The sequence below is a fragment of the Engystomops pustulosus genome, chromosome 6 (assembly GCF_040894005.1).
Source record: "Engystomops pustulosus chromosome 6, aEngPut4.maternal, whole genome shotgun sequence".
NCBI lineage: Eukaryota > Metazoa > Chordata > Amphibia > Anura > Leptodactylidae > Engystomops > Engystomops pustulosus.
In genome coordinates, this window is record NC_092416.1 from 73,194,479 (window position 1) to 73,205,214 (window position 10,736).

The following is a 10,736-nucleotide window of genomic DNA, read 5'->3' on the forward strand; positions in this document are numbered from 1 at the left end:
TGCGTAAAACTTTTAGCTCAGTAATATGTCATACCTTATTTGCAACTCTCCTCCCTAGCAGAACCTTGGAAACCACTTAGATCCCTAACATACAAGAGTTTATCAACAAAATAAAAGATAGCTACAAATATGAATATATATCTATGCATGCTTAATATACATACTCCCCAAATTTCAAAGGAAATGGAAGTGGAGAAGCTCCAGTAGTTTTGTCACTCCAACATTTGAAAACTAATCCAAACCAACCAAAACCTCCTAGTCTCAGTGACACAAAACCCATCATTATACACTCCCAGCTCACTCCAATTCAACCCTCCCTTCTCTGTGCTAAAAGAGTAACCGTCATTTCCAATGATTTTTTATCTTGTGGGGAGGGGGCAATTGTGAACATTTTTCTAATATACTTCATTAACAAATTCTCCTTAGTTTGTAAAGTAACAGGCTGTAAAGTGCCCCCTAGTTACAATGTTACTTCTACGTTTGTTAAATCTGTCTACAGCAGTGGTGGCGAACCTATGGCACGGATGCCACAGGTGGCACTCAAAGTCCTCTCTGTGGGCACCAAGGAGGAAGCACAAAGAGGCCCCATCGTGAGCATAAGGTAACGAGAGTGGCATATGGGACATCACCAAAGAGGAGAAAAGGTATCTTTGTGGATTCCCAGATGGCCAAGGACTTTCCGCACTCAGTGCTATGATAATGCAGCTCTGCCCACACCTTCCAATTCCTCCAGTAGTCTCAGACAGTGCTTTTGCTTTAAAGGGGTTGGCAAGAAGTTGAAAAACGTGGCTGCTTTCTTCCAAACACAGCTCCACACCTGACCATGGTTTGTGTCGGTATTGCAACTCTGCTGGATAGAGATGAATAGAGCCGAGTCCCAATAACGGTACCAACCATAGTCAGGTGTGGCGCTGTTTTTGGAAGAAATCAGTCAAGTTATTCAACCTCTGGACAACCCCTTTAAAGCAAAAGCACTGTCTGAGACTACTTGAGGAATTGGAAGGGGTGGGCAGATCTGCATTATCATTGTCGCTCCGGCTCCAGAGATGACAATTCTTATTGTTCAGGGGAACCTGAATTTGTCCTCATTCTTTCAACTGTATTGATGTCCTCAGGATACTGACCTGATAGAAAGCTATGACAGAGACGGGAGCAATAAGTTTACTGCTTTAATTGCCATGTTGGCACTTTACGATAAATAAGTAGGGTTTTGGGTGTACTTTGGGCACTTGGTCTATAAAAGGTGCGCCATCACTGGTCTACAGGATCGAAGACAGATCTCTCTCTACTGTTTTCTACACAGCTGTGAGTGTTAAAACTTTCTGCTCTCTCCCTGGCTGTAGTATGCTTTGAGTATAATTTTCAATGCTCATCCTCACTACCAGGGTTGTTTAACCAAACACCATGCAGCCTCCATAGACACACACTGTACAGGCTGAAATATGCATCTCTATGGGAAGGAGTAGTTAGTTATTTTTACAAACAAAGTAAAATTTGTTAATAAAGTGTATTAACAAAATGTTCATTACATCCTCCCATACACATAATAAATTATTTGACGGTTACACTTTAATATATATTGAATATGTTAGAGGGAATCTGACATCAGGTGAATTCTGCTGCAGGTCCGATAATACACAAACATGCCTTTTGTTAATTGCACCAATATGAATGAATAATGTACAACATTTTAAATATAGACGCAGATATATTATTGAGTCTACACTAGTTTGTTGTCTAAGTGTCTTTGGAGCTTGCACATGTATTTATGTGTTTGTGCTACAATTGTGTCATCAGTTGCATTCTGTCTGACACTTTAGAAAACTGTGCACCTAAAGAGGTGTGGTAGTGCTTATTCGTAGACTTCGTCACATTTATTGCTGTGCTGAACCACAATTGTGTCGCTACTCTATGAAGCAAAGTGCACCAAGAAAAAAAATAGACATAACTGTGTGCACATGCTGAAAACAGACCAGATTTCTGAAAAGCCCGTAGAAAGAGTTGTAAAAATTGTGTAAATATCACTCTGCATGTAAAAAAAAAAATCTATAAAACCTTTTGAAACCCAAGCATAGAAAAATGATATCAGAAAAAGGAATGCCTAAAAAATGTTTCTGACATTGTTTGTGATTTCCACCACCCATCCAATGTCAATTACTGATGCAGATTTACTGTACGGCTTTAAATTTTTTAAATACATGGAAATTCTGCAGTGAATATAACCCAATGTCCTCATAATTCCATATCAAAGTATATTGGGATATATACATATCATCAATATGCAATGTAAAGGCTTTTAAATGTGATTAGTGCTTTTCATTTAAACCATTAAGGGTCAGAAACTTTTCTGTTTTTGCTAAGACCCATGTCCTTTTTATTTTTCCATTTCTAAATCTGCATGAGGGCTTGTTATCTACGGACAAGACATATTCTAGATGGAAAAACTTTTGGAATTCACAAAATAAGGCTAAGTTCACACAACCGTTCAAACTTCCGTTAAAGAATGGAGGTTTAGCATAACAATCAAAAATCCCATTGACATCAAGGTAAATTTTATGTCATCCAATATGGTAAGGGACTCATCTGAAAAAGTGCTGCAGCCAACATAACATTTTCCTTCCAAAAAACGCATGGATAACGGGAACCTGCCTAACTGAACATAACAGATGACATAAAATTTATCATGAACAGTTGCACCAGTTTTTAGTGGGCTCTGTTTTCAAAACTTTCATTTCGCTTTCAAAATGACACATACCCTTTATTGTTTAGGTCAGTATAATCATGGAAATGAAGAAAAATACATACAAAGAAGTGATCTTTTTAAAACTTAACTTTTACTGAGAAGTCTCATAAAATATACAAACATTAAGTGGTACAAATTAGCTGCTGCTATGTAGAATCCTTAGTGCATGAACCCCATCTAGAAAAGAATAGACAAATGCAAGATGTGAGCTGGGTGGCCTAAATGGATAAGGTTTCACATGAAAAAATATATTAGACACCAGGCTCACCTTGAATGCTCAGCAGCATAAGTCATCAATGTACACTATCCAACTTCCTTGAGCGTGTCAATTTGTTCATTGGTTTTGTCTCAAGATAGAAGCGTCGGAGAGCTCGTCCGAAAAGTAGACACAACGTGTCTTAAAAGGTGTGAAGAGGATAGGTGAGTATAAACAGGGTAAGACGGATGTCAAGAATGGGGTCAAGATGACAATGTCACTCTCCCTGGTACACCCTGAGTCCAGCTTCTCTGATACCCTGAGAACCTAACCTCGGAGTCGTGGTCCTATTTGGCCACAACCCCGACAGGAACCTGTCCCTGGCTGGATGGCCCTATTAAACAAGCTTATACCACCGGAGTGGTTCCCGTAAAAAGATTGAAAAGAGTCTGGTATACAGTTATGGACAGTATATAGTCCTATGGAAATTCAATACACAACGTAGGGATCAGTGCGACCGAATCCCGACAGGACCTGTTTCACCCTTCCAGGGCTCATCAGGGGAAAATTGCGGTGCGCCAAAAGGTGTCCCTAATAAATATAACCATATAACATTGTTTCAGTCAAAGCAACGAGTGGGTGGTGCGTTTAACAGAGAAAAGCTTGAAAAGTCCTACCTTTTCTGTGGGTAAGGGAAACACAGGGGTAATCCGTCCCTATTATAAAGGAGGGAAGGAGTATACTGATGGTCAATCCTGAAAATCTAATAAGGGCTAAAGTTTCAACGGTGCCCAAAAAAATGTGTTCTTACCTTAGTCTAAATTGTTACGGTACGGACTGGTGGTCAGGTGGGGGCTGTGGGGGCCCAGTTACAGCGTCCCCGTGCACAGCCTTGCAGGACCAGTGGGTCTGTGTGTGGGTTTCTACTGCACAGGTTAAATAGCGCGCCCTGTACTATATAGCCATGCCCCCCGACGCCCCGCCCCGTCACATGATCGGTCCGTCAAAAAAAAAAAAAATTATTTCAAAAAATTTATATAAAAAAAAAAATTATTTAAAAAATTCACGAAACAGACCGAAGGCAGGGCAGGGCATGCGCATGCGTATATCAGCACAGGCATGCCATGCCCGCGCCTGGTCGCCCGCAGCCCGGACACCCGCCGTGCGCATAATCTGTCGCACGGGGAGGCCGCCGATGCGCACGACCCGCGCATGCGCAAAGAAACTCACCGCTCAGAGTCTGGCAAAAGTGCCAGGACTCCAGCGGAATGAGTGTCCCCAGGGGGGGGGGGGTGGAGAAGAGCAGGGAAATGTGGTTGGATGAATAATGAGCCATAGAGTCCCTCAATTTAAAGGTTAGGGACAAAAGTTAATGGATCAGGTGTACATTAGGTGAATGTCTGACCCTGATGAAAAAATACATACTGAAACGGGATTTAGGTCAATGTCTCCCTGGTAGTAGAGGCTAGTGGAGTATATGCATCTAAAGCTGTCCAAATAAGAAGAAGAAAATATTAATAACAGGATGTTATAGTGATCTGGTTAACTTAATATGCTCTATATGGGCAAAAAATAGGGACTAGAGAAAACAAGTAAAGCTTAACTGTTCATTCAGCCCTCTTGGGGCTTCTGTCTTGAGTCTGAATATCCAGCGTGTCTCCTTCTGTCTGAGAATGCGATCCCAGTCCCCTCCTCTTTCTGGTGGTTTTACCAGGTCTATGCCGACAAAGGAGAGCCCATGTAGGCTGCCTCCATGTTGGTCATGTATATGTCTTGAGAGGGGTTTGTCCCTATTGTGCCTAATGTCACCCAAATGTTCCCCAACACGGCGTACTGTTTGCCACATCCACATGTGGCTAGATAAATAACCCCAAGGGATTTGCAGTTTATATGGTGTCTGATAGTATACGTGGCCCCTGTGGTAGAACTGTTAAAGGTTTTAGTCTTCTTTATAACCTTACAGGCCATACATCCAATGCATCGGTAGCATCCCACTACCTCCTGTTTGAGCCATGTGCCTGCCTGTTCTGGTCTACTAAAGTGGCTATGGACTAGTCTGTCCCTGATATTCCGCCCCCTTCTGAAGGTAATTGTAGGATGGTCCTGTGTCACTGTGGATAAGTCTGGGTCCATTTTGAGCACGTACCAGTGTTTATCAAGTATCTGTCTGACCAATTTTGCGCCACTGTCATAGGTACCGACTAAGCGAATGGGCTGTGGCGAAGAAGAGGCCAGACGGGGCGTGAGTAAGTCCACTCTATTGGATCCTAGCGCTCGTTGATATGCTGAGCGGAGGATGTGGTCTGGATAACCTTGGGCCAAAAAACGGGATCTTAAATCCTTAGCCTGGCGTCTAAACTCACAAATGGATGAGCAATTTCTGCGCATCCTGAGGTATTGACCATACGGGATGCCTTTCTTTAGGGCCGGTGGATGGAAAGAATCCCAGCGCAGGAAGGAATTGGTGGAGGTGGGTTTTCTGTACACCGTCCTATCCAGTTCCCCATTAGATCTTTTCTGGATAAATACGTCCAAAAATGGTATGGTTGTGGTGTGAATCTCATGTGTGAACCTGAGGCCCAAAGTATTTTGGTTAAGGTCGCCCATGAGTGTCAGGAACTGTTCCTCTGAGCCCTCCCACGTGATGAAGATGTCATCGATATAGCGAGCCCAGAGGCTCGCCATACCGATGTATCGAGGGCCGGATTCGTCACTGAAGACGACACTGTGCTCCCACCAGCCCAGGAACAAATTTGCGTAGGTGGGTGCGAAGGAGCTACCCATCGCAGTGCCCCTGAGCTGGTGGTACACAGTGCCGTCGAAAGTGAAGCAGTTATGTGTAAGCGAAAATTCTAGAAAGCGCAGAATAAACCGATTATGTGCTCTGCACTGACTACTTCGGGTGTTCAAGTAGAAGTAGACCCAGATTGTGTGGGATCGATGAATAAAGGGATTCTACGTCAATGCTAGTAAGGTAGGTATTTGGGCCTATCGACAATCCATCAAGTCTTTTAAGCAGGTCCGTAGTGTCCCTAACGTATGAGGGGAGTGCTGACACGAAAGGCGCTAGGATTTTGTCTATATAGATGCCAACATTCTGGCATAAGGACCCAACCCCTGAGACTATGGGTCTGCCTTTAAGAGGGTTCGTCCCTTTGTGCAGTTTGGGGAGGCTGTAGAAAGTTGCCAATCTAGGGTACTTGGGTAGTAGAAAATCAAATTCGTCTCTGCTAATTAGGTGATCCTCAAGTGCTGACCCCAAGATGTCTTTGAGTTCCCCCAAGAATGTTTTAGTGGGGTTCTTAGAGAGGGTGGCATAGCCCGCTCTGTCTCTCAATAGGTCAAGGCACATGACTCGATACTGTTCAGATTGCATGACCACGATGTTACCCCCCTTATCCGAGGGCTTGTTGGTAATACTGGTATCGTTCTCTAGAGAGGAGCATGCCTGTATTTCTTCTTTATTACAATTGGTATGTCTTTGGTCCATTGTTGCTTCTTCTAGGTCCTTGAGCACCAATTGTGCAAAGACATCGATAGTGGAGATCTCTCCTATAGGGGGGTTTTTTGTGCTGTTCAATTTGAGGTCCGTGAAAGGGCCTAGTCCTGAGGTGGCTGGTAGGGGTTCCGCTAGGTTCCCTAGCAAATGGACGTCCCTAAGGACGTCCTGTGGTATTCCCAGTTCCTGACTTTCTTTCTTCTCTCTTATTTTAAAGAATTTATGCCACCGCAACTTGCGTAAGAACAGTTGGATGTCCTTATGCCAACTAAAGTCATCCGACGCATCTTGAGACAAAACCAATGAACAAATTGACACGCTCAAGGAAGTTGGATAGTGTACATTGATGACTTATGCTGCTGAGCATTCAAGGTGAGCCTGGTGTCTAATATATTTTTTCATGTGAAACCTTATCCATTTAGGCCACCCAGCTCACATCTTGCATTTGTCTATTATTTTCTAGATGGGGTTCATGCACTAAGGATTCTACATAGCAGCAGCTAATTTGTACCACTTAATGTTTGTATATTTTATGAGACTTCTCAGTAAAAGTTAAGTTTTAAAAAGATCACTTCTTTGTATGTATTTTTCTGCCTTAAGAATATAAGTGATCACGGGTCATTAACCGTTATTGACCACGTTCTTTGAATTATTCTTTTTGTAATCATGGAAATGCCACATTTATATAGTTTAGTTGTGTCTTAATATCTCTATAAAATAAAAATTATATGAATATTTTGCATTTAAGGGCTCCTGCCCTGTATGCAGAGCTCTCAGCCCATTAGCACCCTCCATAGACCCTTATCAGCACCATGGCGTACAGGTACATAATAATGAGTAAAGTAAATTGTATGTCAAGTAATCTTAAAAGTATTTAAAAATGTCTATTGAAGTGAATCGGAGGGGCAATCGCACATGAAACTGGTTCTCACAGCCTCGAATCAAAAGCAATATTAATGTAAATGTGGTGGTGCCCAACTCCTTAAAGGAAATCTACCACCAGGATAAAGGATTGTAAAATAACACTGACATACTGGTGTGTGGACTCTTTAGCAGGATCCCCTCTCCATAGAGATACAGGGCGTATAGGCCATAACACAGGGAAAAATAGGACATGTCCGGCCATTGCCGTCTATGGGGGGCCTATGTACGGCCGCAAGCTATATATAACTATATATATATATATATATATATATATATATATATATATATATATATATATATATATATATATATATATATATATATATATATATATATATAGTTGTGTGAATACAACCTTAGTCACAATGTTACTCGTAGGTTGTTATAACAAATCTGTCTACCAGACTGAAGAGGATCTCTCCCCTTCTGTTTGTTACACAGCTGTGAATGTTAACCCTTTCTGCTCTCTATCTGGATGCAGTAATCTATGAGTATTATTTTCAAAGTTCAAGCTGAAAGTGAAGGGGTTAATCCTCCCATCTCAGAGCTGTTTAACCTTACACAGGGAGATTTGATGTGAGCTCATGCAGCCTCCATAGACACACACTGTACAGGCTGGAATACACATCTCTATGGGAGGGAGTAGCTGGATTTTTTTCTACAAACTAAGAAGAATTTGTTAATGAAGTATATTAGAAAATGTTGACCATATCACCCTACACACAATAAAACAAAATAATTCCAAATGATGGTTACTCTTTAAAAGTCTTAGTGCATTAAGGGTAAAAAAACTAATCTTTTTTCCACTTGAACAATGTATTACTCCTCTTATCAACAATCAACATATTCAGTTTGGAAAGCATCTAAACATTAGCTTCTTGACAAGGTTGAAAACTAGACAGAATATTTCTGACAAATTAACTGTTAGAAGACATAAGCATATTTTTCTCTGATGGCTGTAATATTGTGCCAAAAATGTGTATTCATTCCCCTGAAATGACAAATGCAGGATTGAGTTTGGTGTAGCTGCATGGAGTTTATAATAATGTAGATATCTTCAGCGGAATTGGCTGTTCACAGAGTTTACCCATTTACAAGAACAATGAATGTGCGGCGAACGCTGTTTTGTTGGGAGAAGAATAAGCTACATAATGACACAAAGCTGTAAGGCAGGTAGTTGGAAACTCATTTATAAAGATATAATTCAATGCCGTTCCTCCAGAGTGACTGGTATTAGGCAGTGTTTACAGGGATCTTGGCCAGGATAAATAATCTGCCAAGGTTTGGCCGCAGTTCCTTATTATAGCGTATATTCCATTAATGTTCCCAATGAATTCATAAAGATGATGTATATGTGAGCAAGTAATACACTAAAGTGCTGGCGTGACACGGCCCTCTCTCCGCACCGTCTACTGCTCTAGGATAATTTGTCCTGAAGGAAACTCGCCCTCCATTTATTAGGTTTCAATGTTTGTTTTTCCAAATGTACTTTGTTATTGTATTTGATAAACATGAATTGCAGCTGTTCCTTTTCCTTAAGACCCCGCACTAAAAAAAACAGCATCTAAATCCATATTTATTCATGGATGGAGGGATAGATGGCAAATTATTTTACTCTCTCACAGCTTCTTCCTTCTGGGCCTTGTATAAAAAATTACTTGTGTATGAAGCAATAGGGATCTATTATTGACACTCTGCAACGCTGGGACATAATAAAAACACAGAATGGGAAGTATCTTAAAAAAACTATTCCATAAAGACATGTTTTAACATTTACCTCAAAACCAATCAAATACACACATTTCCGTAGTACAGATTTTTGTGTCTAAATGCAGCCCTGTGTTATGGTACATTAGATGCCCCAGAAGGATTTTGTTCAAATTAAATGAAACTTTATGTGTATAAATAAAATGATATATGTAAGTAATTAAAAGTTTAGAGAGCAAGGATATTTTAGTGGGAAAAAATCTACTGCTAAATCTTTGTACCCACCTGGTCCCATTAATGATTTACATAGCTGTCCATAACATGTCCCCTCGATAACTATCTCTGAACTAATCAGCCTTTACAGTATCACACTTAAGCTCTGTTCTTCAAAATACCTTCTGCTTTACTCTATTACCATCCGCTATTCTCACAACCGTGACCCCTGCTGTGCATTCTCCATACCCTGGAACTCTCTGCAAAAATGTGTAAGACTGGCCCCCACCTTCTAAACCTTCAATTCGTCACCTGAAAACCCACCTTATTATTTCCTACAACACACAGTAACTCCACTGTTCTTCTCCCTCACGTCGTATCTCCATCATCCTTCCATATAGATTGTGAGCCCTCAGGGACAGGGTCCTCCTCCCACTTGTTTCATGATCACTGTAGATTTTGTATTTGCATTTGTTCTTAATGGTCTTAATGTAATATATGTGAACCCCTTATTGATTGTATAACACTATGGAACTAATAGTGCTCCATAAATAAATACTACTAATAATAATTATAATAATAATAATAATAAATACAAATTTGGCTGAACAGGACATGGAAATGTTGCAACCTGGTAGAGGCATTTCTGTGAAAACCTGGTTGTGGCCCATTTACATGCATAACGGATGTAAATGAACCCTCTGAAGACTAAAAGGGTTTTCCTTTGATGTTTTTCTCATACTGCCATACTAAACATCCATTCAGGAGTAGAAAAGAACCTTAAAAAAAACACATCTTGCTTTTAAGTATTACCTCAATCCAAAAAGACACAAGAGTGAAAGACGGTTCCTACAGATCGAATCTCACAAGAAAATTTCTTAAAAAGTTACATTTTTTATTGAGAATTAATATTTAAAAAGAACGAACAATTTACAACATTTGTGAATATCTACAGGTAATTAATAATAATAATATAATAATAATCTTTATTTATATAGCGCCATCAAATTACGTAGCGCTTTACAAATCATGATTTGGATCGTTCCTGAAGGTCCAAAAAAGTCCATCACTAGAACACCTAATTTCTTTTAAATAATTACATAAGGCACATACTTGTATGTATAATGCAATAACTGTCAATATTGTATAAAGTGCAAAAGTGCCAGCATACTTTACATTGAGGTAAAATTTATGGAGTGGGTTCGATTAACTAAAAGTAGTGCGGAATCACTGCTAGGTTTCCGTTCTGTGTTGATAATTTGGTTTTGTGTTGCTTTTAAGTATGTCTAAGGAGAAATATAGAACAATATATAGTATAGTATTGTGAGGGTCAAGGCGCCCAAGGAGGGGGGGCGATAGAGGGAACTGTGACTGAAAGACAGAGGGAAATAAAGACTAGTGTTTCACAGACCACACCAAAGTATGACTGACAAAAGTTTCGATTCCGGAGGAGC